Source organism: Phascolarctos cinereus, unplaced genomic scaffold, assembly GCF_003287225.1.
Source record: "Phascolarctos cinereus isolate Bilbo 61053 unplaced genomic scaffold, phaCin_HiC Scaffold_5;HRSCAF=322, whole genome shotgun sequence".
In the NCBI taxonomy this organism is placed as follows: domain Eukaryota; kingdom Metazoa; phylum Chordata; class Mammalia; order Diprotodontia; family Phascolarctidae; genus Phascolarctos; species Phascolarctos cinereus.
The window spans coordinates 288,726,091-288,732,090 of NW_027555958.1; positions in this window are offsets into that span (position 1 = coordinate 288,726,091).

The window sequence follows — 6,000 nt, forward strand, 5'->3', positions numbered from 1 at the left end:
CTTTTAGTCAATCTTGCTTCCTCCAGTGACTTCTTCCTATCTGACTACAGATCAATTCAGGTCTCCCCAATCTTGCAAAAGTCTTCCATTGACTCTTCTACCCCATCTTACTAACTTCCTCTCTCTCTCTCTTGCTTGTCAACACTAAACATCTTGGAAAAATTCTCTATATTCAAGGCCTCCTCTTCCTTATTTTTCACTCTCTCTGAATGCAATCTGAAACAATTCTACTGAAACTACCACTCTCTGAAGGGTTTGTCATTGTTGCCATCCAGTTGTTCAGTTGTGTCTGACTCCTCGTGTCCCCATGGACCACATTGTGCCAGTACTGTCCATGAGGTTTTCTTGGTAAAGATGCTGGAGTGGTTTCTGAAGGGTTACCAGTGACCCAACCACCAAGTCAATAGCCTTTTTCAATTTTTATCTTCTTTGCCTTCCTTCTGAATACACTCTCCTTTCTAGGGTGCAGTGACTCTCTCCTTATTTCCCTTCTATGTCTCTAACTATTCCTTTTCTGACTCCACCCATAGCTCTTCATTCTCTTCTTAAAAATTTAATGTGGTTGTTTCGTAAGTTTCTGTCTTTGGCCTTCTCTTCTCTTCCTATACTCTCTCCCCTAGCAGTCTCTAGCTTAGGCCCCTTCCTCATTTTACAAATGAAGAAACTGAAACCCAGGGAAATTATTACTTGTCTAAGGTCACATGGTTAGCAATGAGCAGAACCAGGATTTGAACCCAGGTCCTATGACTCCAAATCATTGCTCCTTCCATTATATCATACTGCCTTACTTTATAAGACACACTCAAATATAAGGAAGCATATGATATATGCTATATGAATGGTACAATAGTATATAAATTCAGTAGAGGAAAAAAAATCACTTTGGACTGGAGTTGTCAGTGAAGAATTCATGGAACTGATAGAATCTGACCTGAGTCTTGAAGGATGGATGGCATATTTACAAATAATTCCACTACTATACAACTATACTAACAAATAAGATCTTTACATTCTTCTTGGGATATTTGTGTCAGGGATATGTATTCTCCCTTCTCCTGTGGAATCTGAGTTAGCCTTTCACGTGGAGACTCTCAACGGAAAAAACCCATAAGTAGCTTTTGATTCTGACTTTGAGAGGACAACCCAAGGCCAGCCTCCTAGCACTTGCCAGATATTGTACTATTTTATAGTGAGCTCCTCTCAGTAGACTCTAGGCTCCTTGAGAGCAGGGGCTGTTTTTTTTTAAAATAATATTTTATCTTTTCCCCAATTACATATAAAAACAATTTTTAACATTCTTTTAAAAAAAATTCTCTCCCTCCTTCCTTCCTTCCCTTCCCACTTCCTGAAATGGTAAACAATTTGATAAAGGTTATATATGTGCAATCATGTAAAACGTATTTCCATATTAGTCATTTTGTGGATGAGAAACAAACCAAGAAATAAGAGAAAGAAAGAAAGAAAAGAAACCAAGAAAGAAAAGAAAAAAAGGAAGAAAGAAAAAAAGAAGGTAAAAAAAGGAAGGAAGGAAGTGAAAAATAGTATGGCTTGGTCTGTATTCAGTTGTCATTAATTCTTTCTCTGCAAGTGGATAGTGTTTTTCATCATGAGTCCTTTGGGATTGTCTTGGATCATCGTATTCCTGAGAATAGTTAAATCATCTACAGCTGTTCATTGTACAATGTTGCCATTACTGTTTGTAATATTCTCTTGGTTCTGCTCACTTCACTCTGTATCAGTTCATGTAAGTCTTTCCATGTTTTTCTGAAATCGTCCCAGGCAGGGACTCTCTTTTACCTTTTTTTGTGTCTCCAGTATTTAGCACAATTTCTGGCACATAGTAGATGCTTATTAACCTCAACGATAACAGATTCATCTGGGCTCAGACAGCATCTGGCATCATAGGTAGGACTCTCCACATCCTTCTTCTTAGTTAATCTTGAGTAAATCAGGAAATATTCCGGTCCCAACTCCCTCAACTAAATTTTTTTTATTTACAGATCCCAAAGAGTAAATATAGAAGTGGAGGTAGTAGATATGACCTTGCTCCCTACCTGTCATCCTCCTGAAACCCTCCAAGTCAGGGGAGGGGGAAACATTTCTAACATGCATCAGGCATGGGACTTTTCCTATACAAAAAAGAATAAGATGAGCAGCCCTCTTTGTAACTGCCACACCACCTCCGTCTGGGGACTTAGCAAATCATTGCCGCAATCTGAATTTAGATTTGGAGACCTGTAACATCTCACTTTTCTCTCCAGCCAACCATAAGATTGTCCTTTAACAAATCTCCTTAGCACATGTTAAGGGGTGTGTGTGTGGGTGGGTGGGTGGGGGTGTGTGTGTGTATGAGTTTCCCCTCCTTTGTAAAGATACAGACACATAACCACTGTTTTGGAGAGGCACTTGCTGGTAATGAAGGAATTAAAATGAATTGGAGAGACTGATCAGTTCTACTTCTCATTTTTAAATGCTTTGAATACAGAAAATTCTCATTCCAGTTGTTGGAATCATTGGGTCTAATTTATTCAAACTGGGAGTGCTTCCTGTAACAAATAAGGAAACTGAGACCCATTGAGTTGAAACTATTTGCCCAAGGTTACACAATGTCAGAACCAGCAATTGCACACGTTTCTCCTATCTCTCAGCCTACTGTTCTTTCCACTTCAGCATCCATTCTGAGAGATTAGAGCACAGGGAAATGAATTTTATGGAGAGAAAGGGGTCAAAAACTTAACCTCAGTGAGCTGTGTTGTAAATGTAAGCTTACCCCCATCCAGGTGGGTTTGGAGCATTTCTCTGAAGGAGCCCAGCGACACTGCTTGTGGCTTGTGCAGAGAAATGTGACTCTGGATTGATGGGAAGACTGTGAAGTGATATTTAAGAGAGAAGCAAGGTGAAAATGTTTTAACATGTAGACTTTAGATGGTGAACCAGAGATCTGTCTGGAACTGCAGATCCAAGGGAAAGCTAACATGGCCCTTGATACCCACTACCTCTACCTACTCAACAAACTCAAGACACTTCGTATTGCCTCTAGGATAAAATAAAAATTCTGCTATTTAGCTTTTAAAGCCCTACACAATCTGGCCCTAATTTAAATTCCTAACCTCACTGGGTATTACTCCCCACCTGCGCTCTGAGACCTAGACAAACTGACTTTCTCTCTATTTCTCATGCATGGCTTGCTATCATGCCTCTTTTCACTGGCTATTCCCCTTGCCTGGAGTGCACTCCCTCCTTACTTCCACCTTGCAGAGTCCCTCTCTTCCTTTAAGAGGCAGCTTAAGCTCCATCTTCTACATGAAGCCCGTAATTGATCCTTCTAATTGTTAGTACCCTCCCTTCCAATTTATTGTTCAGTTGCGTCAGACTCTTCATTACCTCATTTGGGGTTTTCTTGGCAAAGATACTAGAATGGTTTGCATCTCCTTCTGCAGCTCATTTTACAGATGAGGAAACTGAGGCAAACAGGGTTAAGTGACTTGCCCAGGGTCACATAGCTAGTAAGTGTCTCAGTGCTCTCTCCACTGCACCACCTAGCTGCCCTTCCCCTCCCTCCCAAACTACCTTGTATTTAACTTTGTATATATCAATATTTATTCATTTTATACTTATGATTTACATGACATGTGTATTTATAATCTCCCCCGTTAGAAAGTAGGCTACTTCTGAGTAGGAATTTCTTTGTAGTTTCATTCTGTCTACTTGTATTCCGAGCACTCACTGCAATGGCTGACTTATAATAGGTGCTTAGTAATTGTTGACTGATTGATCAATTGATTTTTTTCTGCCTGCTGAGGATGTACAAGTGCTGTCAATGCCCTCTATATTTTGGTGCCCTGGGACAAGCTCTGGTTGCCCATCCTGGTTCTGGATCTGTAAGATTTCTCTCTGGAAGAAAGTGGCATTTAAGCTCAGCCTTGAAATACAGACAGGATTTGGGTAGGCAAAGATAGGAGATGATACTCTAGATAAAGAGCTAGAAAGGATCTAATGTGTTCAGTGAATAGTGAGTTCCCTCTAGTTTAGCTAGAGCATCTAAGGGTAATAAGGCTGGGAAGCTGAGTGGGAGTCAGAACACAAATTATAGATCTAGACAATAAGGAGTCATTAGGGAGAATTTTTAGCAAAGAAATGATAAGATGAAAGCAGTATCTGATGAAGATGGCATTGGCAATGGTATATAGAATGGACCGGGGAAAGACTGAAGGCAGAGAGACTAGTTATGATACTATGGAGGTAACCTAGAGATTAGGGAAAGAATTGAACCAGAGAGAAATGGTATGGATGAAGAGCAGGAATATTAAGAGAGGAAACAGTAGAATTTGATTATAGAAGTTTTGTCATACTGGGTACATGGACAGGGGAAATCAAAGATAATTCTAAAGTTTAGATCCTGGATGATTGGGAAGATGGTGGTGCATAGAAATAGGAAAGTTGCAGGAGAAATGACCATTCTGTCCTTTGCTGGGGAAGGCAAGGAATTATTGGAATTGGTACTTTAATGTTGATAACTATTCTAAGCTGCTGGTTTCTTTTTTTCAAAATTTATTATTTTTCCCCAATTACATATAAAGAGAAATCTTAACATCTGTTTTTAAAAAATTTTTTGAGTTCCAAATTTCTCTTTCCCCCTCAATTCCACCCCCTCACATTGAGAGGCAAGCAATTTGATATAGGTTATACAAGTACCATCATGCAAAATATATTTCCATGTTAGTCATGTTGTGGAAGAAAACACAGATTAAAAAAAAGAAAAATAAAGAAAAAGTATGCTTTGATTTGCATTCAGACACCCTCAGTTCTTTTTCTGGAGATAGTGTTTTTTTTTTTATCATAAGTCCTTTAGAATTGTCTTAGATCATTGTATTGCTGAGAATAGCTAAGTCATTCACAGTTGATTGTCATACAATGTTACTGTTACTGTATACAATGTCCTCCTGATTCTGCTCATTTCACTTTGTATCAGTTCATGTAAGTTTTTCCAGGTTTTTCTGGGAGCATCCTGCTTGTCATTTTTTATAGCGCAATCATATTCAGTCACAATCATATACAACAACTCATTCAGCCATTCTCCAATTGATAGACATCCCATCAATTTCCAGTTCTTTGCCACCACATAGAGGGCTAATACATATAGATCCTTTTCCTTTTTTTTTTTAAATTTCTTTGGGATATTGACCTAGTAATGGTATTTCTTATTCAAAGGGTATGCATGGTTTTATAGTTCTTTGAATATAGTTCCTAATTGCTCTATAGAATGGTTGAATCAGTATACAACTTCACCAACTGTGCATTAATGTCTCAATTTTCCCACAACCCTTCCAACATATGTCATTTTCCTTTTTTTGTCATATCAGCCAATCTGATAGGTGTGGGGTGGTAGCTCAGAGTAGTTGTAATTTGCATTTCTCTAATCAATAGTGATTTAGAGCATTTTTTCATATAACTATGGATAACTTTGATTACTGTCTGAAAGCTGCCCGTTCATATCCTTTGACCATTTATCAACTGAGGAATGGCTCTTATTTCTATAAATTTAACTGTATTTTCTATATATTTGAGAAATGAGATCTTTATCAGAGAAACTTGCTGTAATTTTTTTTTGATTATGATTACTAGCTATGTATTTCCTTCTATTCTATTTCCCCCCTGTTTATCCTACTCTCTCCTTTCACCTTGTCCATTCTCAAAAGTGTTTTGCTTCTGACTTTTATCTCCCTGCAGGGTAAGATAAATTTCTATACCAAACTGAGTGTATTACTCCCTCTTTGGTTTTTTATTTTTATTTATTTTTTGGCTAGGCAATGGGGTTAAGTGGCTTGCCCAGGGTCACACAGCTAATGAGTGTTTTGTGTCTGAGGCCAGATTATTCCCTATTTGAACCAATTCCAATGAGAGTAAGATTCACACAGTCTCCCTCACCTCTCCTGTCTTCCCCTCCACTATAAAAGCTCTTTTTCACCTTTTTTTATGTCAGATAGTTTACCTCATTCT